The sequence below is a fragment of the Macrobrachium nipponense genome, chromosome 15 (assembly GCF_015104395.2).
Source record: "Macrobrachium nipponense isolate FS-2020 chromosome 15, ASM1510439v2, whole genome shotgun sequence".
NCBI lineage: Eukaryota > Metazoa > Arthropoda > Malacostraca > Decapoda > Palaemonidae > Macrobrachium > Macrobrachium nipponense.
In genome coordinates, this window is record NC_087208.1 from 59,386,375 (window position 1) to 59,411,832 (window position 25,458).

At 44.9% G+C, this 25,458-nt stretch overlaps 1 protein-coding gene across 2 annotated transcripts in view; it reads right to left on the reverse strand.

Annotated features, from left to right (window-relative positions):
- LOC135226877 (uncharacterized) overlaps nt 1–15,654 on the reverse strand; it is a 30,211-nt gene extending 14,557 nt beyond the window's left edge. Inside the window, exon 1 of one of the 2 annotated variants that reach the window (XM_064266570.1) lies at nt 15,435–15,654. The gene's annotated coding sequence lies outside the window, so the exon portion shown is untranslated. Of the gene's footprint in view, nt 1–15,429 lie in introns of both variants that reach the window. The other variant, XM_064266571.1, reaches the window with a different exon arrangement.
- Between the last annotated feature and the right edge of the window lie 9,804 nt (nt 15,655–25,458).

Below are 25,458 nucleotides of genomic sequence, written 5' to 3' on the forward strand. Positions count from 1 at the left end.
GTCATGAGACGCTCGGCAGACGCCTGGCCCGCCCCACCATCCCGGGACCCGCAGGCGGACGCCTGCCCGCCCGTCCCACGACCCGTGGCGGACGCCTGCCCGCCCATTTCCGGGACCCACAGCGGACGCCTTTTTTTTTGCCTGCCCGGCTTCCCGGACGCTCGGCGGACGGCCTGCCCGGCCTGCACGTCCCAGGACGCTCGGCGGATGCCTGCCCGCCCGTCCCGGGACCCACCCTCGGCGGACACCTGCCCCGCCCGTCCCGGGACGCTCGGCGGATGCCTGCCCGCCCCTCCCGGGACGCTTGGCAGACGCCTGTCCCGTGCCCGTCCCGGGGACGCTCAGCAGACGCCTGCCCGCCCGTCCCGGGGTGGGGTGCTCGGCGCGCCTGCCCGCTGTCCCGGGGACCCGCAGCGGATGCCTGCCCCCCCCTCCCGTCCGTCCCGGGACGCCTCGGCAGACGCCTGCCTGCCCGTCCCGGGACGCTCGGCGAATGCCTGCCCGCCCGTCCCGAGACGCTGGGGGACGCCTACCCGCCCGTCCCGGGACACTTGGCGGACGTCTGCCCGCACGTCCCGGGACCCGTGGCGGACGCTTGCCCGCCGCCCGTCCCGGGCACTTGGTGGAAGCCTGCCCAGGCGGGACGCCCGGCGGACGCCTGCCCGCCCGTCCCAGGACGCCCAGCGGACGCCTGCCCGCCCGTCCCGGGACGCTCGGCGGACGCCTGCCCGCCCGTCACGGGAACCTCGGCGGAAGCCTGCCCGCCCCTTCCCGGGAACCTCGGCGGAGGCCTGCCCGCCCCCGTCCCGGGACGCTCGGCAGACTGCCCGCCCGTCCCGGGACCCTCGGCCGAAGGCCTGCCCGCCCTCCCAGGAACCACCCCTCGCGGACCGGCCTGCCCTTCCCGGGAAACCTTCCGCCCGAACCGGCCTGCCCGCCCTTCCCGGGAACCTCCGGCGGAAACCAGCCTGGGCCCGGCCCGGTCCGCCGGGAACCTCGGCGGACGCATGGACCCGCCCGTCCCGGGAACCTCGGCGGATGCTGGCCCGGCCGTACCGGGAACCTCGGGGACCCGACCCTGGCGAGCAACGTCCCAGGGGAACCAGCGGCGGAAGCATGCCTGGCCGGTACCGGGAAACCTACTGGCCCGGACGCATGGCCCGCACCGTCCAAGGGAACCCTCGGCGGACGCTGCCCGCCCGTCCCGGGGGACCCGCGGCGGACGCTGCCGCCCGGCCCTAAGGGAACCTCGGCGGACGCCTGCCCCGCCCGTTCCGGGAACCGCGGCGGACGCCTTGCACCGCCCGCTTCCGGGAACCTCGGCGGACGCATGCTCCGCCGCCCGGGGACCCGCGGCGGACGCCTGCCCGCCGTCCCGGGAAACCTCGGCGGACGCCTGCCGCCCGTCCCGGGAACCTCGGCGGACGCCTGCCCGCCCGTCCCGGGAACCCTCGGCGGGAGGGCCTGCCCGGCCCGTCGGGAACCTCCGGCGGAAGCCTGCACGCCCGTCCGGGAACCTCGGCGGACGCCTGCCCGCCCCGTTACCGGGAACCTCGGCGGGACGCCTGCCCGCCAGTCCGGGAAACCTCAGCGGACGCCTGCCCGCCCGTCCCGGGAACCAGCGGCCGGACGCCTGCCCGCCATCAGGGACTACCGCGGCGGACGCCTGCCCGCCCGTCCCGGGAACCGCGGCGGGAAGCCTGCCGCCCGTCCCGGGAACACTTTGTGGCGGACGCCTGCCCGCCCGTCCCGGGACCCGTGGCGGACGCCCTGCCCGCCCCAGTCCCGGGACCATCGGCGGAGGCCTGCCCGCACGTCCCGGGAACCTTCGGCGGAGCTTGCCCAGCCAGTCGCGGGACCTCGGCGGACGCCTGCCCGCCCGTCCGGAAAAACCTCGGCGGACGCCTGCCGCCAGTCCCGGGAAACCTCAGCGGACGCCTGCCCGCCCGTCCAGGACAGCGGCGGACGCCGCCCGCCCAGTCCGGGACACCGCGGGCGGCGCCTGCCCGCCCGTCCCGGGAAAACCGCGGCGACGCCTGCCGCCCGTCCCGGAACCGCGGCGGACGCCGCCCGCCCGTCCCGGGTACCTCGGCGGACGCCACTGCCCGCCAGACGTAACCCGGGGAACCTCGGCGGACGCCTGCCCGCCCGTCCCAGGGAAACCTCGGCGGACGACCTGCCCGCCCAGTCCCGGGAACCATCGGCGGATGCCTGCCCGACCCAGTCCCGGGAAACCTCGGAACGGACGCCTGCCCGCCCGTCCCTGGGACAGCCTCGGACGGGACGTTCCTGCCCGCCCGTTCCAGTCCCGGGAACCTCGGCGGACGCCTGCCCGCCCGTCCCGGGAAACCTCAGGTGTGGATGTACGGACCTGCCCGCCCCCGTCCCTCGGGACCCGCGGCGGACGCCCTTGCCCTCCCGTCCCCGGGAACCTCGGCGGACTCCGTCCCGCCCCGTCCCGGTACCCGGGCGGTCCCGGGGGGACGCCTGCCCGCCCACGTCCCGGGAACCCGCCTCGGCGGACGCCTGCCCTCCCACGTTCCCGGGACCCGCCGGCGGTTTATTGGCCCTGGCCCGCCCGTTTCCCGGGAACCTCGGCGGACAGCTGCCCGCCCCGTCCCGGGTGAACCTCGGCGTACGCCTGCCCGCCCGTCCCGGGACCGGGCCGGCGGATGCCCTTGCCCGCCGGTCCCGGGAACCTCGGCCCGGACCCGCCTGCCCACCGTCCCGGGTGAACCTCGGCGGACGCCTGGCCCCGCCCGCCCGGGACCCTCGGCCGGAGGCCTGCCCGCCCGTCCCGGGAAACCGTCGGCGGAGGCCTGCCCCTGCCCGCACCCGTCCCGGTGAACCCTCGGGCAAGGACCGCCTGCCCTCCGTCCTGGAACCTTCGGCCGGACGCCTGCCCGCCCGTCCCGGGAACCTCAGGCGGACGCCTGCCCCCCGTCCCGGGACCAGCGGCGGACGCCTGTCCCGGGCCCATTCCGGGACCAACCGCGCGGCGGACAGCCTGCCCTCGCCCGTCCCGGGAACCGCTGCCGGACTCGCCCTGCCCGCCACTCCGGGAACCTTCCGGGCGGAACCCCGGCCTGCCCGCCCTTAGCCCGGGACCGTGGCGGACGCCTGACCCTGCCCGTCCCGGGACCACTCGATCGAGGCCTGCCCGCTCCGTCCCGGGAACCGCGGCGGACCCGCCCTGGCCCCGCCCGTCCCAGTTGCCCCTTCCCGGTCGGACGCCTGCCCGTTCCCGTCCCGGGAACCCGTGGCGGACGCCCTGCCCCGCGGCCCACCGTCCCGGGACCCGCCCGGCCGGAGGCCTGCCCGCCCGTCCCGAACCTCGCGGACGCCTGCCCGGGCCCCTTCCCGGAACCTCGCGGACTCCTGCCCGCCCGTCCCGGGAAACTCGCGGACGGCCTGCCCTCCCGTCCCCGGGAACCTCAGACGCCTGCCCGCCCGTCCCCGGGACCACGGGCGGACGCCTGCCCGCCCATTCCGGGACCCCCGCGGCTGGACGCCTGCCCGCCCGTACCGGACCCGTGGCGGACTGCCTGCCCGCGGTCCCGGGAACCTCGGCCCGGACCCGGACTGCCCGCCCGTCCCGGGAAACCCGGAGGCGACGCCCTGCCCGGCCCAGTCCCGGACCTCACGGCGGGCCCAATCGGCGGACGCCTGCCCGCCCGTCCCGGGACTCACGGCGGGCCACGCCCGCCAGCCCCTGCACAGTGTAATAGCTTTTCTGTACCTTAGAACCAGAATATGCCACTGCATCCTCAAAAAAAAAACAATTCTCCTGGGGGATTCTCTCAATCTTCAACTTCTTTTCCTTGCACTCCACCAATCCTCCCTGGGTATTCATTCTCAATCCTTCACTTCTTTTTCCTTGCCCACTTCTCCCCAATCCACTTAATCCTCTCTTCCTTCTCCTGGCACCTCCACTAATCCTACTGAATCCTCTCAATTTTCTTGGGGCTTCTCCTAATCCTGTTTCTACTCCTGGCACCTACACAAATCCCCTTATTTTCTTCACCGTTTCTATATTCCCCCCCTTTTCTTTTCCATCCACGAATCAATAAAACTCTAAGAAAACATTTTAACATATTTATTTCCGTTCTAGTTCAATTTCCTTCAAGGATTAACAAAACAAACTTATTACAAAATAAACATCTTCCTCAAAATTTCCACATCTTATCCGTCTGAATGAGGCCAGTGCAGTCTTCATCACGCCATTTCTTCAACATCCACACAAGCTTCTGCAGTTTTCACTTGCTCTCCTCCATTCGTCTTTATTTCTCCTAGAGCTTCTTCAAATCAGAGACCATTTTCTCCTTTGTTCCTCGCAGCCATCCAACCTCATCATCCATCTGGTCGTTCCATTCGCTCTGGACACCGGCCTTCTTCTTCAGCGACTCCAGGCGACCATTTCCTTCCTCTAGAAGGCATGCCAGCTCCTTCCTCTTGAGTTTCGCTGTTTCAACTTTACACTGGAGTCCACTCTTTTCCTTCCAAGAGGTCCTCCAAAGCCTTCTGCAGGCGCTCCAACCTCAGCTCCAAGTCTTTCCTGTCGGATTCCCACTTTTCGCTCGAGTCTTTTTGTTCCTGGATGAGCCTCGCTATCCGCGCCGCTTCTGCCATCAATAGCTGCAAGTCTTTCTCCTTCTGTCATAGGAGTTTCTCGAGCCCCTCAAGCAGGCAGTTTGCGTCTGACCACTGCCCAGACAGTTCCCTTATCCTCTCACAAAGGGCATCGTTTCCTCTCACCCAATTTTCCTTCACGTTCTTCTTCAGATGCTGCTTTTCTTCGGCCATCTTGACCATCTTGTCTTCCAGCTGCCGTTTCTCCCTCTTCTCTTTATCGTTCCAGCTTCGAGCGAGTCAGCCCTCTCTTGCAAGGCCTGCTGTTGCAACACCTCCTGAGTCATCTGCATTTCACCAACGCGTTCTTCCCTTCCGCCCGCCTTCTGCGACTCTTCTTGGTAGTCGAGCCTCTCTTGTAGCTGAAGAATTATTGTCCTGTCCAAGTGCACACGCTGCTCTCTCTGGCATTGGATGGCTTCTCGCAAGGCCGCAATTCTCTCGTTCAGTTCCTTTTCCTTAGGCTCTTCAGCTCCATCATTATCAGTCAGGAGAGAAATCTCGCCAGCGAATAGGCAGGCACACCAAACAAGATCACTATTCTTCCGGATTTCCAACAACATCTGGACAACAACGTCATAATAACAGCTGCTGCCAAGGCCAGGTAAGGCCACATTTTCTTCAAACTGAAATCCATATCTGAAGTATCCAGTTCATATACTCTCCTCTCTCTCACTCTCTCGATTTTTCGTTGATTTTCTATATTCCACGAGAGATATTTTGGTTTCTCGAAATATAGCAGATAGCAGAAAAGATTCTGAATTTTAATTATGTCTTGTCTCTTGGTGTTATAAATTGCTGAAATCTCTCTCTCTGTCTTTCTTTCTTTCTTTCTTTCCCCGAAGGTCTGGAATTCTTCATTTGTTCCTTCATTTAGGTTTAAGGCTTTGCATTCAATAAGGAGAGAGAGAGAGAGAGAGAGAGAGAGAGAGAGAGAGAGAGAGAGAGAGAGAGAGAGAGACCGTATTTTGCGTAGTAAACAGAAATATAGAGAATCTAATGTGTTTACTGCCATGCTTAGTGTATAATGCTTTAATTGAGGCTTATAATATTATTCATTTTGTCTATCTATATATATATATACATATATATATATTATCTATATATTATATATAATAATAATAATAATAAGAATAATAATAATAATAAATAAAATAATAATAATAATAATAATAATAATACAATAATAATAATAAAAATATTCGTAATACCGAGTTCTATCATTAAATAATGAAGAAACAAATCAAATCGTCGGACTCGATTATAATTCACTTATATCACCAATTTTAACATCAAAGTTGAATGAGGATCAAAATTGGGATATAGAGTGTCTTAACTCGAAAATTGCTATATTTCGGGAAAAGCAATCTAAAGTTGAAATTCTCTATACTCTGTCCATTTATATTTAGATGATTCTTTACTGAGCTGTTTTAATGACAAATACAAATTAGAATTTTTCACCACAATATGGAATAAAGAACAGTTTATCTGCTGGTATCAATAGCTCCAAACACATTTTTTGAGTTGTGTCACTCTTCTGGCAATGAGTGATGGTCCGACTGACAGTTCTATTTTTTACATGTGGACGTTCAACCTTCTAACAGTCGTGGGGGTGAACTGATGGGTATTACTGTCCCTTTGATCCAGGTATTATTGTAGTCACTGTCCCGTTTATCCAGTGTTCTGTGGTGACATCCCCTTTCATCCAGTATTACTGGGCTGTCAGTCACCTTTAACCACCAGGTATTAATGTAGTGACTGTTCCCCAGGTATTACTATGCTGTCCTCCCCTTTTATCCAGGTTTTTATACCCCTTGGTGAAGACTGTTCCCCTTTATCCAGGTATTACGTGAAGACTCCCCTTTAGCCAGGTAATCCCCTTTATCAAAGGTATTATTGTGAAGACTGTCCCCTTTATCCGGATTATGTGAAGACTGTTCCCCTTTATCCAGGTATTACTGTGAAACTACCCCCCTTTATCCAGGTATTACTGTGAAGACCGTCCCCCATTTATCCGGGTATATGTGATTATCTGTGAAGACTATCCATTTATTCCAGGATTATTGAAGACTTCCCCCTTTATCCAGTATTACTGTAGACTACCCCCTTTATCCAGGTATTATTGTGAAGGGAACTGTCCCCTTTATCCAGGATTACTGTGAAACTTCCCCTTTATCCAGGGTATTTTGTGAAGACTTTCCCCTTTATCCAGGGTATTACTGTGAAGACTTCCCCTTTATCCCGGTATACTGTGGAAGACTGTCCCCTTTTATCCCAGGTATTTACTGTGAAGACTACCCCTATCCAGGTATTACTGTTAAGACTGTCCCCTTTTATCCAGGTATTACTGTGAAGACGGCCCTTTATCCCCAGGTTTATCCTGGAAGACTGGTCCCCTTTTATCCAGGTATTACTGTGAAGACTATCCCCTTTATCCAGGTATTATTTTGGGAAGACTTCCCCTTTAATCCAGGTATTTTGAAGACTGTCCCCTTTTATCCAGGTATTACTGTTGAGACTGCCCCCTTTATCCGGTATACGTGAAGACTGTCCCCTTTATCCGGGTATTACTGTGAAGACTTCCCTTTATCCGGGGTACTGTGACTTCCCCTTTATCCGGGTATTACTGTGAAGACTGGGACCCCTTTTATCCCCGGGTATTAACTGTGAGACCTCCCCTTATCAGGGTATTACTGTGGAAGACTACCCTATCCAGGTATTACCTGTGAAGACTACCCCTTATCCAGGTATTGACTGTGAAGACTATCCCCCTTTATCCTTTAGGGTATCCAGGTATTACTGTGAAGACTATCCCCGGTTTATCAGGTATTCCCCTGTGAAACTATCCCCTTTATCAGGTATTACTGTGAAGACTCCCCTTTATCCAGGGTATTACCCCCTTTGGTGAAGACTGTTCCCCTTTATCCGGTATTTACTGTGAAGACTCCCCATCCCCCTTTATCCAGGTACTTACTGTGAAGACTATACCCTTTATCCGGGTATTACTGTGAAGCCTTATCTTTATCCAGGTATTACGTGAAGACTGTCCCCCCTTTATCCGGGTATACTGTGAAGACTATCCCCTTCTTCCAGGTATTACTGTGAAGACTAATCCCCTTTATCCGGTATTACTGTGAAGACTATCCCCTTTAATCCAGGTAATTAACTGTTTAAGATTGTCCCCTTTATCCGGGTATTACTGTGAAGACTATCCCCTTTATCCTTATTCTGTGAAGATTATCCCCTTTATCCAGTATTACGTTGAAGACTGTCCCCTTTATCCGGGTATTACTGTGAAGACTATCCCCTTTATCCCGTATTACTTGAAGACTATCCCCTTTTACCGGTATTACTGTGAAGACTGTCCCCTTTATAGGGTATACTGTAGAAGACTATCCCTCCCTTTATCCAGGTATTACTGCTGAATTACTATCCCCTTTATCCAGGTATTACTGTGAAAGACTAAGCCCCTATCCCCTTTCCGGTATTACTTTGAAGATATCCCCTTTAAGCCAGGTATTACTGTGAAAAGACTGATCCCCTTTATCCAGGGTATTACTGTGAAAGACTATCCCCTTTATCCAGTATTACTGTGAAGACTGGGTCCCCTTTCTTTTATCCAAGGTATTACTGTGAAGACTGTCCCCCTTTATCCAGGTATTACTGTGAAGACTGTCCCCTTTATCCAGGTATTCTGTGAAGAACTGGTCCCCTTTATCCCAGGTATTTACTGTGAAGACGGTCCCCTTTTCCAGGTATTTACTGTGAATCTGTCCCCTTTATCCAGGTATTACTGTTGAAGACTATCCCCTTTATCCAGGTATTACTGTAAAGACTATCCCCCTTTTATCCCGGTATTATTGTGAAGACTGTCCCCTTTATAAGGTTATTACTGTGAAGACTTCCCCTTTTATCAGGTATTATGTGAGACTGTCCCCTTTATCCATTATTACTGTGAAGACTGTTCCCCTTTATCCAGGTAATTTACTGTGAAACTGTCCCTTCTTTTATCCAGGTATTATTGTAAGACTGTCCCCCTTTATCCGGGTATTAACTGTGAAGACTATCCCCTTTATCCAGGTATTACTGTGAAGACTGTCCCTCTTTATTCCAGGTATTATTGTGAAGACTGTCCCCTTTATCCAGGTATTACTGTGAAGACTGTCCCCCCTTTATCCAGGTATTACTGTGAAGAACTGTCCCCCTTTATCCCGGGTATTATGTGAAGACTGTTCCGCCTTTATCCAGGTTTATACTGTGAAGACTATCCCCTTTATCCGGTATTACTGTGAAGACTATCCCCTTTTCCAGGTATTATGTGAAACTATCCCCTTTATCCAGTATTATTGTGAAGATGTCCCTTTATCCAGGTATTTACTGTGAAGACTGTCCCCTTTATTCCAGGTATTACTGTTGAAGAGTCCCCCGTTTATCCATGTTTACTGTGAAGACTGTTCCCTTTATATTCAAGGTATTACTGTGAAAGACTGTCCCCTTTACCAGGTATTACTGTGAAGACTGTCCCCTTTCTCTTTAATTCCTGGTAATTTACTAAACCCCTTTGGCCCCTTTAATCCCCAGGATTACTGTGAAGACTATCCCCTTTATCCAGGTATTACTGTGAAGACTGTCCCCTTTATCCGGGTATTACTGTGAAGACCCTTTATCCCTTTATTCCAGGTATTACCTTTGAAACTGTCCCCTTTAATCCCTTTTATTAATGGTGAAGACTACCCTTTTTATCCAGGTATTACTGGAAGACTATCCCTTTATCCAAGGGTATTACTGTGAAGATTCTATCCCCCGTTTATCCAGTATTTACTGTGAAGATATCCCCCTTTATCCAGGTATTACTGTGAAGACTATCCCCTTTATCCATGTATTATGTGAAGACTATCCCCTTTATCCCGGGATTTTACTGTAGAAGACTATCCCCTTTATCCGGTATTACTGAGACTCCCCATCCCCTTTATTCCAGGTATTACTGTGAAGCCTTATCCCCCTTTATCCAGTATTACTGTATAAGACTATCCCCTTTAATCCAGTATTACTGAAGATATCCCCTTATCCTGTAGTATTACTGTAGAAGACTGTCCCCCCTTTATCCAGGTATTACTGTGAAGACGGGTATCCTATATTTGTTATCCCCGGGTATTACTGTGAAGACTATCCCTATCAAGGTATTCCAGGTATTCTTGTGAAGACTGTCCCCTTTGAATTCCGGTTTTACTGTGAAGACTGTCCCCTTTATCCAGGTATTACTGTGAAGACTACCCCTTTATCCAGGTATTACTGTGAAGATTGTCCCCTTTATCCTGTATTACTGTGAAACTATCCCCTTTATCCAGGTTTGCTGTGAAGACTATTCCCTTTATCCAGGTATTACTTAAAGAAACTACCCCTTTATCCCAGGTTTATTGGTGAAGACTGTCCCTTTATCCAGGTATTACTGTGAAGACTGTCCCCTTTATTCCAGGTATTTACTGTGAAGACTTTTCCCTTTTATTCCAGGTATTACTGGAAAGACTTGTCCCTTTATCCAGGTATTACTGGTTAAAGACTGTGGTTTGGGTCCAGGTATTATTTTGTGAAGACTGTTCCCCTTTATCCAGGTATTACTGTGAAGACTGTCCCCTTTATCCAGGTATTACTGTGAAGACTGTCCCCTTTCTTTTATTTCCAAGGTATTGGGATTGTGAAGACTGTCCCCTTTACCAGGTATTCTACCTGTGAAGACTGTCCACTTTATCAGGTACTGTGAAGAGACTATTCCCTTCTGATCCAAAGTATTACTGTTGAAGACCCTGGCTTTATCCGGGTATTACTGTGAAAGACCTATTCTATCCAGGAATACTGTGAAAAGTTTTACTGTCCCCTTTTATTCCCCGGTGTAATTAACTTTGGTGATATGGACTTACCCTTTATCCCCAGGTATTACTGTGAAGCCTACCCTTTATCCAGGTATTGAACTGTGGGATTACTAATCCCTTTCCAAGGCCAGGTATTACTGTGAAGACTATCCCCTTTATCCAGGTCATACGGTGAAGACCTATCCCCTTTATCCAGGTATTCTTGTGGAAGACTATCCTTTATCGGGTATTTACCCCTTGGGTGAAGACTATCCCTTTAAATCCAGGTATTTACTGTGGAAGACTGTCCCATATCCCGGGTATCTTACCGGTGAAGACTATCCCCTTTATCCAGGTATTATGTGAAGACTGTTCCCCTTTCCATCCCCGGGTTTATACCTGTGAAGACCCCTATTCCCTTTATTCAAGTAAGTACTGTGGAAGACTGTCCCCTTTATCCCCCAGGGTATACTGTGAAGACTATCCCCTTTATCCAGGTTACTTGAAGACTGGTCCCCTTTAATCCGGGTAATTAATGGGTGAAGGACTATCCCTTTATCAGGTTACGTGAAGACTGGCCCCGCCTCCCCACCTCCTCCCTTTATCCCCAGGTATTACTTTGAAGACTATCCCCTTTATACAGGTATTTACTGGGAAGACTGTCCCCTTTATCCGGGTATTACTGTGAAGACATTTTCCCCTTTATTCCGGGATTACCTGTGAAGACTATCCCCTTTAATCCAGGTATTACTGTGAAGATGGTCCCTTATCCAGGTAATTACCTGTGAAAGGACTGTCCCCTTTATCCAGGGATTACTGTGAAGACATCCCTTTATTCCAAGGTATTACTGTGAAAGGACTGTCCCCTTTGGATTCGGGTAAGTACCTGGGTGACCGGACTATCCCGGCTTTAATCCCCAGGTATTACTGTGGAAGAATTATCCCCTTTATTCCAGTATTACCTGTTGAAGGACTATCCCTTTATTCCAAGGTATACTGTGAAGATTTATCCCTTTCTCCAGGGTATTACTGTGAAGGACGGTCCCTTTAATCCGGGTATTACTGTGAAGAAACTAATCCCTTTATCCAAGGTAAATGGTGAAGACTATTCCCATTTATCCAGGTATTACTGTGAAGACTATCCACCTTTAATCCCCAGATTACTGTGAAGACTTTTTAATCCAGGTATTACTGTGAAGACTGTCCCCTTTATCCTAGGTATTACTGTGAAGACTGGTCCCCTTATCCCCAGGGTAATTACTGTGAAGACTATCCCCTTTAATCCAGTATTACTGTGAAGATTATCTACCAGGTATTTACTGAAGACTATCCCCTTTATACCGGTTAATTACTGTGAAGGATGTTTCTATCAGGTATTCCCCTGTGAGACTGTCCCCTTTTATCCAGGTATTACTGTGAAGACTTCCCCTTTATCCAGTATTATTGTGAAGACTTCCCCTTTATCCAGGGATTTTACTGTGACCCGACTAGCCCCCCTTTATCCAGGTAGTACTGTGAAGACTGTTCCCTTTATCTCTTATCCAAGGTATTACTGTGAAGACTATCCCCTTGATCTTTACCGGTATATCCGTGAGACTGTCCCCTATCTTTTATCCAGGTATACTGTGAAGACCTATCTTTATCCAGGTATACTGTGAAGACTGTCCCCTTTATCCAGGTTATTTTTTACGGGTGAAGACTGTCCCCTTTATTTATAGGTATTACTGTGAAGACTGTCCCCTTTATCAGGTATTATGTGAAGACCTTGGTCCCCTTTATCCAAGGTATTACTGTGAAGACTGTCTTTTCATATTCCAGATTTATTGTGAAGACTGTCCCCTTTATCCAGGTTTTATTACTGTGGAAGACTTCCCTTTATCCAGGCTAGTATTGTGAAGACTGTTCTTTTACCAGGTATTACTGTGAAGGACTGTCCCCTGGTATCCAGGTATTACTGTGAGGACTATCTTTTATCCAGGTATTACGGGTTAAGACGGTCCCCTTTAGTCCAGGTATTAACTGTGGAAGACTATCCCTTTATCCAGTATTAACTATCCAGGTATTACTGTGAAAGACTATCCCTTTATCCAGGATATTTACTGTGAAGACTGTCTATTTTTCCAGGTAATTACTGTGACTTGACTATCCCCAGGATTTACTGTGAAGACTGTCTCTTTTAGGTAAGTATGTGGAAGGGACTGTCCCCGGTACCAGGGTACTGTTGGAAGACTGTCTCTTTTATCCAGGTATTACTGTGAAGACTGGTCCCCGGTATCATTTTATCCAGGTATTACTGTGAAGACTAATTCCCCTTTATCCCCAGGTTTTAATGGGAAGGACTATCCACCCTTTGTATCCGGTATTCGTGAGACTGTCCTCTATCCAGCATTTATTGTGAAGACGTCCCTTTATCCAGGTATTACTGTGAAGAGGTCTCCTTTTATCCTTTGGTATTATTGGAAGAACTTTCCCCTTTATCCTGGTATTAGTGAAGGACTATCCCCTTTGTATTCCAGGATTACTGTGAAGACTGTCTCTTTTACCAGGTATTTATTGTGAAAACCGGTCCCACCTTTATCCAGGTATTAATGTTAAGGACGTCTCTTTTATCCAGGATTATTGTAAAAATGTCTGAATCCAGAAATATTACTGTGAAAGGACTGTCTCCTTTATCCAGGTATTAATGTGAAGAACTATCCCCTTTTGGTAGGTATTACTGTGAAGACTATCCCCTTTATCCAAGGGTATTACTTTGTGAAGACTATTCTTTTATCCGGTATTAATGGGAAACTGGCTCTTTTATCCAGGTATTACTGTGAAGACTGTCCCCGTTTTACCAGGTATTAAACTGTGATGACTGTTTGTATTAATTGTGGAGACTGGTCCCCTTTATCCAGGTATTAACTGTGAAAGACTGTCCCCCTTTACCAGGTATTACTGTGAAGACTAATCCCCTTTATCCAGGTATTACTGAAGCCTACCCCTTTATCCAGGTATATTGTGAAGACGTCCCCTTTATTCCAGGATTTACTGTGAAGACTATCCCCTTTATCCAGGTATTACTTGGGAAGGACTGTCCCCTTTATCCAGGTATTACTGTGAAGGACTGTCCCCTTTATCCAGGTATTATTGTGAAGACTGTCCCCTTTTATCCAGTAATTATTGTGAAGATATCTACCAGGTATTCTGTAAGGACTGTCCCCTTTACCCAGGTATTACTGTGAAGACTGTCCCCTTTTATCCAGGTATTATTGTGAAGACTGTATCCCCTTTATCCAGGTATTACTGTGAGACTATCCCCTTTATCCAGTATTAATGTGAAGACGGTCCCCCTTTATCCAAGGTATTACTTGTAAGACTATCCCCCTTTATCCAAGTATTTCTGTGAAGACTGTCCCCTTTATTCCAGGTATTATGTGAAGACTGGTCCCCTTTATCCAGTATTACTGTGAAGACTACCCCTTTATTCCAGTATTACTGATGAAGACGTCCCCTTATCCAAGGTATTATTGTGATCTGTGAATTAACTGTGAAGACTTCCCCTTTATCCAGGTAATTACTGTGAAGAACTCTCCCCTTTATCCAGGTATTACTGTGAAGACTGCTCTTTTATCCAGGTATTACTGTTGAAAGGTATCCCCATTCCAGGGTATTACTGTGAAGACTGTTCCTTTTATCCAGGTATACTGTGAGACTGTCTCTTTTATACCAGGTATTACTGTGAAGACTATCCCCTTTATCCAGGTATTTATGTGAAACGGTCCTCTTTTACCAGGTAATTACGGTGAAGACTGTCTCTTTTATCCAGTATTACTGTGAAGACTGTCTCTATCCAGGTATTACTGTGAAGCATCCCCTTTATCCAGGTTACTTTGAAGGACTGTCTCTTTTATCCCAGGTATTACTGTGAAGACTGTCTCTTTTATCCAGGTATTACTGTGAAGCGGTCCCCTTATCCCAGGTATTTTACTGTTAAGGGCTATCCCTTTTATCCAGGTATTATTTGAAAAGACTATCCCCTTTATCCAGGTATTATTGGTGAAGACCGCCCTTTTATCCAGATTAACTGTGAAGAACGTCTTCTTTTATCAAGGTTTTACTGTGCTACAACAATTAACGAGGAAATTTGCATTTGAACGAATAAAAAAAAAAAACGCCTTATAGCCTATCTAGCACGTCGGACCTGGCCAAAATACACGTTTTTTTTATATATATAATAAAACCCCCTCCCCCTTTTATAAATGGAAAGAACCAGGTATTTGGGTGGTGGGTGAAAATCATTGGACTTACTTCACCTATCAGGGGATCCTAACCAGGGGGATTCGCTCTCATGAGCGTCCCCCCAACCTACTGTAACTTTAAGGACTGTGAATTAAAATAACAGGGTTGCAATCCAATGTAACAAAGTCAAAGGCACAGAAGGCCTTACATAGACGGACTTTTTTTGCCGCCTCCTGGACTGCAACTTAACCTAACTTTGGGAACTTAACATTAAAAATTATCGGCAGGGAATCTACCCTTACCTAACCTGAACTAAACCTTAGGTATCAGGTCATAGCCTGGTAGACCACTAACATAAGCCTAAGTTACCAGCTCCTTACTTAGCTAGTGTAGGCTACGCTGCACTTTAATACCCTTCATTAAAGTATCATGGACCATTTAAAACATATCCTTGTATTTCGCTCTTGTATTTTCACCCACCTAAAATACCTATACCAAATTACCAATATCGGCTGTAGTCCGCAATAATTTTGGGATATAGGTAGCCTATAGGGTTTCAGTAGCCTTACACTGATCATGTGTTCCCCAAACGAATAAGAGGTAAAACTGCATAGAAAAACGTCAAATGCCATAATCTAGCTCGTCGCGGAATAGTTATATAGATCTACAAATACTTTTTCATTCACAAGGCAACTGATGTCCAGTAAAATATAAATTAATTGATTCCTACCATACCCGTATCCTTCAGTTGTAAAATTGCTGCAGGAACTTAAGCGAAATTACTTGGTCTTGAAGACTCAACAAACCATCTTGTATATAAAATCCCATTATTTTACGTTCTCAGATCAATCTGCTGATATTATATAAGTAGAAAGTTATCTTCACCTCTTTCATACACTATTAAATAAAATTACTGACGTTAATAGTTGTAAATCAGGAGTCTCTATATAATGAAAGTTTGCTTCGTCACCGACGTCGCCGAAACGAAGAACTTCTGTTGAAATGCCATAGATGTTACACATATACCAGTGAAACTTCTATATTATTATATGATGTAAAATCATTTACAGTAAAATATAAAAAGATAGATTACTTTCTGGTGTCTTATTAAAATGAATTTGCGTTGGACTCGTCATCCCCCCCGGAAGCGAACGTTCGTGAGCTTCAAATACGCTGTTCATCTCAGGCTCATGAAGGCACTTTTTAGGTGAGTGTTTCACAAACTTCCAACAAACGTTTTTTTCACATACTTAGGACGTCAATGATAATGTAACTCGATATACAGTAAATTATGCGTTTTCTCATTGATTTTAGACCTGTCACATGCAGAAATATAGTGATGCACAAAAATCGTAATATTATAGTGTACAAAAACATGTACAAACCTCATTTTCACCTTTCGAAGGAAATTAAAGGTTTTTCCATTTCTTAAAAACTTCCTTTATTAATTGTTGTTTTAAACATTCGTCCTCGTTTGGTGAGCAAACGACAGCATGTAGAGTACTGAAATAAGTTTATATAAGCTCAAAATGATACAGCAATTATCTGTGATCGAGAAATTTGAACTGTGTGGGAAATGGTCACCAAATGCCGCCACCAGATGTCTCTGCAGCAGCGTAAACAAATTGGCGGGCCGCACGAACTGAATTTGTTTGACAAAGTGGCTGAATAAAATTTACATGCAAGTGCATGCCAGCTGATATAGGTAAATACCCCTACGACGACGTGAGAAAGCCAGGGCCCATAGGTAAGTGATAGCAGCTTATGCCATTATCTTTCACTATATAACCATCCATAGTATATCAATATTTGAGAAAAGCAACGTTAGTCTACTTAGAGAATTAGGTAATTCTGCAATTTCTTTGGGGAATTGAAATACCAACGACGACTCTAGGAAGAGTTGCTTTTGTAGTAAGGGTTTTAATGTGAGCAAACCTTTAGGCTGGACTAAAATTGGCGAGAATATAGGCTGCACAAGGTGACAAGGTCTCAGCCAAAAATTAAGTAAACCTATACTACTAGGCTAGTACTAGCTACCTATAGGTACCTAGGTAAGTAACTAATTTATGGCGTACTACGGCCGTCCCCGGCTTAGTAATTAAGTCAAGGGATGTGAGGGAGAAGCCCCACACCTTTAAAGGGGGTATGGGGGCAAACCCCCCATCTAGGTAATGCTTGATTGACGCAGAGGTTAGGTTAGGCTAGTCCACCCAAAACCCCTGATTCCCATAAGGCCCCCATGCTTGTTGGGTGGTTATAGAATAAAGGGTTACTTCCTATTTTACAGACCAAGGTTTTTTTTCCTTTTTTTTTTTTTTTGCATAGATAGACAAATAAAAGGTTGGTAACTTAGTGATTCTTACTAGGCTATTAAGGCTGTGCTAATAAAAAAAAGTAGACTCCAAAAGTTAAGACAGTGCCACAAATTGGAAGCTCTGGTACCGGAGGACAATTTTCAACTTTAATTAAAAATTGAGGTGCTGGAGGGTTTGCCCCACTTGAATTTCTTTAAACAATATGTAAAATAACATCAGAAAGCTGTCTTTTTTTTTAAATGACATAATTCTAAAATTGTGAATTTTCAGAAGACATCTCAACATCTTTAATTTTCACCACTCTGAGTTAAGGAGACCTACCATAAGGGTTAAGGGTAAAGAATGTGGAATCCTCTTAAACTTCTTTATGTAGAACTACTATAGTCTGACTTAGTATTTGGCTTATTTAACTTAACCTTCGTCAATTTACAATAAATCAGCATTTTAATGATAACATGGGCTATGTTGATTAGATTAAGTAATATTAGGTTAGGTTGTATTTATTTACATTAATGGTCAGTGGATCCCGCATTCTTAACCCTTACCAATAGTATATAGAATGCATAGATACTAGGCTAGTCATTAAGTGAGGAAATATCAAATAGCAAAAATAGTTATGTTTAAAGTTGCCTCCAGTTTTTTTTATGGAAAACAGAAAAATAAGGCGTGAAAATATTCCCTAGAGTTACCCTTTCCTTGCTGGAGGACCTCTAGCATTGAAAGAAAAGTAATGGGTGATGTAAGTGCAATTAGTGTTTGAGGAACAGATATTCATGGTAAATATTGAGAAAGGGATTGGTTCTAGTACCAAAGAATTTTTTTAAAACTCAGTAGATTTCAATGCTGTGATAATATTACCCTTACATTTTTATGGAATGTGATAAAGCACTGTATTTGTAAAACCAATGCAAAAAATAAATAAATAATTCAGATCTGTAATTGGACGGTAGCAGCAAATCAGCGTTTGGCTTACAAACTCACCTGGGCTATTCCCTTTTGCACGGTTCAGGATAAAATGAATGAGGTATAGCTTCATATTTTTCTCAGGGTCTGCAAGTTCATTATCTTATTACAGTATAATGGACTGAGTAGTGAGTTACAAGAAACAGTTAATTTATTATATCTTGTGAAATTTTCATACCCCTAACCCTATATTGTGTACTGGTATATTCATGTATATTATTTTTTGTTAATCAGTTGTTACTAATAAGTTGCAATTAACTTGAATTAAAGATTTGCAAAATCAGTTCAAAAACACTGTAGGCTACAGTAACACATACAATACCTAATGTGAGAGAGGGAAAACTACATATATATCACTCTTTTTCAGGATGCGACTTGAATTGTTTGTGGAGGTTGAGGCATGGCTGAATTGTGTCATGGCATCTGGTTGAAAAGGTGGAACTGTACCACTGTCAGTTTTTGGCAGCTATTACCGCTTCAGTGAAAATTATGAGGAAGAAATCAATGACTCCACATAGGAAGGGAGATGGAAGTGTGTGCGTCCAAATTATGTTTTTTTTATATATATGTATCTACATATTAGCATATTTTATAAGGTTTATTTCATGTATATTTTCAGTGTTTGTACATGCATATATCTGTTACCAAAAGAAATATAGAAATAAAACCAAAACAAATGGTTCATGTGCTTGGTGGGATGTGATATATTTGAATCTTTCATCTTTTCTTTGTATCATTAGAAGTGGTTGCAATCTTCAGTATGGTACAGACTATTAATGTGTATGTGTTTTATAAAAAATAGCTGTCCATTAGCACAAGTCTCATGTGTGTATGTATGTATGTATGTACATACATACTTTATATATACTTTTTTACTGTAATTTTTTTTATGGAATGAGGTGTTGTGACTGAGGTAAGAATCAATCGAGTGCATGTGTAGGTTATTTATATACAAAACAAGAGGCCACATTATTTACTTGTACAGTGTTAGTCCTCACTGGAACGTGTCAGTGCAAAATAAATGATAAGCAAGATTAAAACTTTCATTCTCCTGAGTTATTTATTGTAAGGTATATGAACTTTCATTTTATGGTCTTGAAAATTATTATTCAAAGCTATTGCAAGGTTCAAATAAACCTTGTAAACACATTTTCAGGGCCTCTATAAGGATTGTTTAATATCCTTACAACGTTTGTATAAAGCAGTTAAAAGGTAATTATGAGGCATTTATAAAGCCTATTTAAGGTTCTGTACAGGATTGTACAATGTATGTTAAAAGCAGTTAATAAGTAATTATGAGGCATTTACAAAGCCCCTTTAAGGTTCTATATGGGCTTTTGAAGGCTTATACCATGGTTTTTTTGAAGCTCTTCCAAGGCTTTTATTGAGGTATATTTCAAGCATATTTAAGGCTTGCACAAACCTAAAAGTGTACATGAAAACAGGTACTTTTTAGGTGTATCTCAAGCACTTTTTAAGTTTGGGGCTTGAAGTTCGCAAGCTTGTAAAGTACGTTCGTCTGATGTCCTATGAACATTCATTTTCTGGGGGGGATTCAGAAATCCAATATATACTGTAAAGAAGTGTAACGGACGTTTTGCCTCGGACACCGATCGAGTGTGTTACACACACACACACACAGTTCTCATGTTAAGGCATAATGAGAAGTCAGTGATTAATAAAACAGGAGATAAATGACAACTTTTTTAACGTTCTGTGAATTATCAGAAAATGCCTATTTCAACTTAAAATCGAATAATAGTTGTTTTCTACGTTCTGTTTACGTCGTCCTGACCGGATCTCTCCAAGGGTGACATTTCAGAATTTCGTTGTTAAACAATTCCAACACTACCTTTGATGTCTAAAACTGAAAAAAAAAAATATAGCATACATACTGCATATAGCTACTGTTACAACCCTGATATAGAGATACATTACTATTCTTCTACTTTGTAATGCTGGCGGGACCCGGTCAAAAAGAGGTCAGCATGTAAACAAGATCCGAAAAGGGCAGCCAGGCCCAGGATCAGGAGTAACGCTATGCTTAAGTTATAAGTTATACCACCTGTAACGAAGTGAAGGAACAATAAAGCTGCGAGTACTTTACACGAAGTGTGTATTTAATCCACCTTAAGCTTGCGAAAGTATTAAGTTATGACAATTGTCTCTCAGGTTTGTACAGAAGCTTCAGGTTAGTTTTCACAAGAGCGCCGCCAACGACGAAACCCCACTTGAAGGAAGAAGACTCATGAAGTTATAATCCAAGAAGAGGAATCCAATGATGAGTCAGTTGATTTGAAATGTATAGTAAACAAGAGTTCTGTTCAACCTTATGTTGTTAGTTGTCAATTGAATCATAAGCCAATTTTATTTGAAATTGACACCGGTTCAGCTATTTCCACATTAAAGTATGATGATTTCAAGAAGTTAAATTGTACATTACTGAACTGTAGAACTAAATTGCAGGGTTATAACCAAGTGCCAATTAAAGTATTTGGGAAGATCAAAGTTTCAAATTTTCTTTACAAACAGCAAAATCATTCAGACGTTAATTCATAATTGTTGGGTCAGACTCCCAAATAACTTGATAGGTAGGAATTTAATATAATGTAGATAGTTTGAAACCAATTAAGAACTGTCAAGCCCGATTGTATCCTAAAGTTGGTCATGTTCCTGTTTTTCAGAAGGTCCGCAGTGAGGCTGAGAGTGCGCTGCAAGAGCTTGAAAAAAATAAGATTATAGAATGAGTAGAATTCTCAGATTATGCCTCACCAATTGTTACTGTCAAGAAGCAAAATGGATCCCTTAGGGTTTGTGGGGATTTTCGTAAAATAAATGAAATTCTTCATGAATCTAAATTCCCATTACCTAATATGTCAGAATTAATTTCCAGTGTGTCTGGATATAAGTACTATACCAGACTTGATCTCAAGAAGGCTTATTTGCCAATGGAAGTTGCTCCAGAAGACCGTAAATATTTTGTAATTAACACACATTTGGGTCTATATAGATATTTACGCTTACCATTTGGTATCCATTCTGCTCCTGCAATATTTCAGAAGTTAATTTCCCAATTGTTAGCATTTTATGATTTTGCTTATCCATATCTGGATGATATTGTTATAGGTGGAAACTCACCAGCTGAACATGATAATCTTGCAACTAGCAGAGAGAAGAGCCCCATTAACTGTCCTTGTTTTCATTCTGTTTCTTTGTTTAGTTTTAAAGAGTTTAACTTTACTGAACACTCGTTCGCATTCAGCATTAGAGTGCGGCAAGCAAAGAGCAGTTTGAGCAAAATTGGCTACGTCTGAAAAACAAGACTTTTTGGGACACTTCTCCCCAGAACTTATCAGGTGACTCATTAACGAGATGTTGAAGTTATGTTGCAATATGGGAAACATTCTCCATTGGTCATCCAGCTTTTGAAGTAGTTAGTGGTCATCTGGGGGTACAATCAGAGGAAGCTCAAATGCAAGAGGGAATAAGGAGGGGATTCTTTCTCTGAATTCTGATGAGAGAGCATTTTTTGGACAGAGTTTAACTTTGACAGGACACCATCATTGAAATTATACCTCTTCTATTTGTGTGCATGCCACTACAAGGAAACTTCTACACCTCTGATAAAACCCCTGCTGTTGAGCTTTCTTTTCCTGTATGGAGGGGTTTTTTAATCCCTGCATAACTTTAACTCCTAGGTACATTTGGTCCTGTCCATAAATGAGAGAAGGAGGTCTCTGAATAGCATGGACACTTTATCATGGAAAACTGTTATTACTGCTTTATCTGACGGGAAAAATTTGTTGAACTCAGTAAACTTTGGAAGAACCCAGTCAAGGAACATGAAATATAACTTCATGAAAGGATCATGAAGGGAGTTGATAATCAACTATGTTGCTAATAGTTTCTCAGTGAGCCACTTCGAGAAAAATAGCTTCAGTTATTGAAGGCTATAGCTTCATGAAATTAAGTAATAAATCCCCAGTCTACATGATGAAAGTGTCCCGTTAGATCCAAGACGATAGCTCTTGACCTCTCTTCACTCCAAGGTTCCACCCCTTTTAGCGAAACTCCAACCCGAGTTAGGCAGCCAGCAGCGAAGATCTTGGAACTCAGCCGTCGTCCTCCACCATGTATTGTCCTTCACCTCGAACCCCCCACACGATGAGCTTATTTTCTCATGTTCAATTTCGTACACCTTACGAAGGCTCGTGATTCAACAGGAAGTCTCTTGAGCTGCATTACCACATCAGTACCTCCAGGAAAACGATCCATCAACAAAAAGTGAAGAAAGTAGAAATTGATCACCCGACCAGCCAACTATCGAATCCTCAATATTTCGTAACCGATTACCTTCCCGGTCTTGTCTCTGGCGACGGTGGTGGTAGTGAAGGGTCGTTGCGGTACTTTAGTACTGTCTTACCCGAGCTTTTTCCGCGTCCTTGTTAGGTCTGACGTCTGTCATTTAGTGACGTATCCAAGGACCGTGGAAACATGGAAGTCCATGCACGTACAAATTCAAGGGGTTACTTAACTCAATTGATTAATTATTTAATTTGAATAAAATTTGAGATTCAATTTCTTGAAAAATGTTTTATTTGTATTAATATTTTTGTACATATACTGGACGGCAAAGTAAGAAATGCTAAAATAACAAAATGTGCCATATCAAAATTTGGGACGCCAAACAAGATTGAAGTGCCAGATTTCTCGAATTTGGCGTCCAATGTGCCAATATGGCAGGCCATATTGCTTTTCCTGCATGAATACCAGGAAAACTTTCCGTAAATCGTATGGCGATATGTTCGTAGTTATTCCTCTTGAGACGTTTTTCCGTAATAGTGTCATGCCCTCATAATTTTTTATCAAAAACTTTTGAACCATGTTGCGCCGCGTTTACAGTCGCTCGCTTTAGTTGTAGTAGTAGTCATGTGGATATGTTTTAAAACGGCTCCCTTGCTTGTTTTATTCTTTTCGTAAAAACCACATTTCTTTTAGAAAATCTTTCCTATTTTCCACTTCCCCCCTCAGTAGATCTACTAATAAGAGTATACTAGCTACCTATTCCTCTTTATTTTTTTGATATAGTTGCTGCACAAAACTATATGTATTTCTAATCTTTGTATCCCGACGCCGCGCCGTACCGTGGCGTAGTGGTGGTGGTAGTAGTAGGCGGAATTTCCTTTAAAACCACTCATTACTTGTTTTTATTCCTCCTTTGTCTGTGTTTAAGTTTTTTTATCTGTAATACCACAATTCTTTTATAAATTCTTGCCTATCTTCAACTTCCTCCGCCTCAGCAGATCTGTAGATAAAAGTACATTAGCTATCAATTCCTCTTTTTACCCTGATATGGCTGCTATACCTACCTAAAAAAAACTATATATATTTCTAATCGCATTATATGATGCAAACTATGAAAAGTCGTCGACGTCAAATTCAAAAGTCGACAGAAAATTCGCATGTATGACAGCGCCTTTAGTGATGCCACGCTTTAGTCCACTAAATTAGCATGTGTTTTTACAATTCATTATTTATGGCAGCAAGGTACCATGATATATTGAACAGAAAATGAAGGCCATATAATATAAAGCAACCTGAATTGTCAATAGTACTATTTAGATTCCTGTTGTAATGACATGCTGCAACATTTTAAAAAATCTAACGGCAGTGACAAAACTGTAAGGGATCGTGGAATCCCTGGTATTTGAAGTTTCATACATTCACACTAATGAGTGGAGGAGTCCTGAGGTCCATACCATGCCTCTAAATTATTTTCACACGTTACGGCATGAAGTACAAGAACCTTTGCTGACGTAAAGCAGCGTAATCCAAATCTGCATGTGGACACTGCCCAGCCACTACAAGTAATTCACAATAGCCCGCAAAGTACATTCGGAGTTGTAAGATGGCCGTCCCCAACAAGCGAATGATTTACATGTCCAGAGTCCAGACGAAACTCGTCTAGATGCAGCCGTTAGCTCGGCATCAGTTAAAGCATTTATATTCAGGAGTGATCGACTGATGATATTCATTTCAGACTATTTGGCAATCAACTAGTTTTCATTAGCTTGTCAATCCTCTTTTTTTTTTCTTTTAAAAGTTCCTATTATTTTAGATAAGTGGATGATCTGGCATGTCCGTTGCCATGGAAACATGTGTTTACATTACAGTCTCACAGGTTGTGTGAGTAGAGCACAGCTGTGGACGAGAACCTGGAACCCTGGAACGGAGATGATTTTGTTGAAGCTGTCGCTCCCGAACACACTCTTCCGGGCTCGTACGAGGAAGATGAGAAACTCATTGTGACCCATGATCAACGTAAGTAAATGTCAGTTACATTTAGATTTTTGACACTGTAGCCTCCGATCCTTAAGAGCTGGCTAACCATTATACTACCTAGGTACCTAGCCTATTAGGTACTACTACTAGGTACTACCTAGGGGGAAACATCAGTACAGGCCAACCCTCATCACGGTAGACGGGTCTTATTCACTCGATATTTAATTGGTGAAACATGAATACAATTGCAACTCTAAGCATACCATTTAAAAGACTGAAGTCTCGTCAACATATTGTGATATATGAAAGCCCCATACGAACTAAAATAAGCATGTGAGCTCTTCGTAAAATATGTTTTCAAGGCAGTTTTGAAATCCAATATGGCGGCTACGTTTTTCATGGACGGTTCTCATCAGTGACGGACACCATCTTTTCCCAGCCTTCCCAGCACTCATTTGAACAATGTTAGCGTATGTATGTAACGTTTATTGATCTTACTCAAGATTGCAGTTGTAATCAGCACAATAAAACAACATTTTGTTTGCCTATATTAGTGAAAGTATGAAACTTGTTATTCCGGGGGTTATGGTTGGAACTGAATTCATTCTTACCTTGTAATCGGCGGTTTTTATCCTTACTGCCATCACAACTGAAACTCCACAGTGCTTATTTGATTGTTATTATACACATTTTGTCTCAGTTCACTCCACCTTGCACTTTAAACCCGTTGCTGTTCCTGGTTTCTAAGCGCGCGCGCCATAAACACAATTACAAATAGCAGACGACGACAGACGACGACAGACGACGAAACTGCAAAGTTTTATTCCCTAAACTGTTTACTTTACTCGTTATTTAGTTTAAATTTACATTGTTATTTAAAAATTTTGATTTAATTCATGTATATTATCCCTTTTTTGCAACCAAATTACCCCGAAAAATTACAGATATTTCTAACGTAGATAAAATCAAATGTTTCTAACGTTTTCGTACATCTGGGCTGCCGAAAACCATAGAGGAACGAATACGGAAAAGTGCAAAGAGGAACGACTACGTTTTTTTTTTTTTTTTTGCTTTTTTGTTTTTGCTAGCACTTTTCATTGATTCAGTCTTTATTAGTATTTTGAATTTCTTAAATAATCGTATGCCAGAAATAAATGTAACCTTTAATGTTTGCATGCTTTAATGTTTGCATGCTAAGA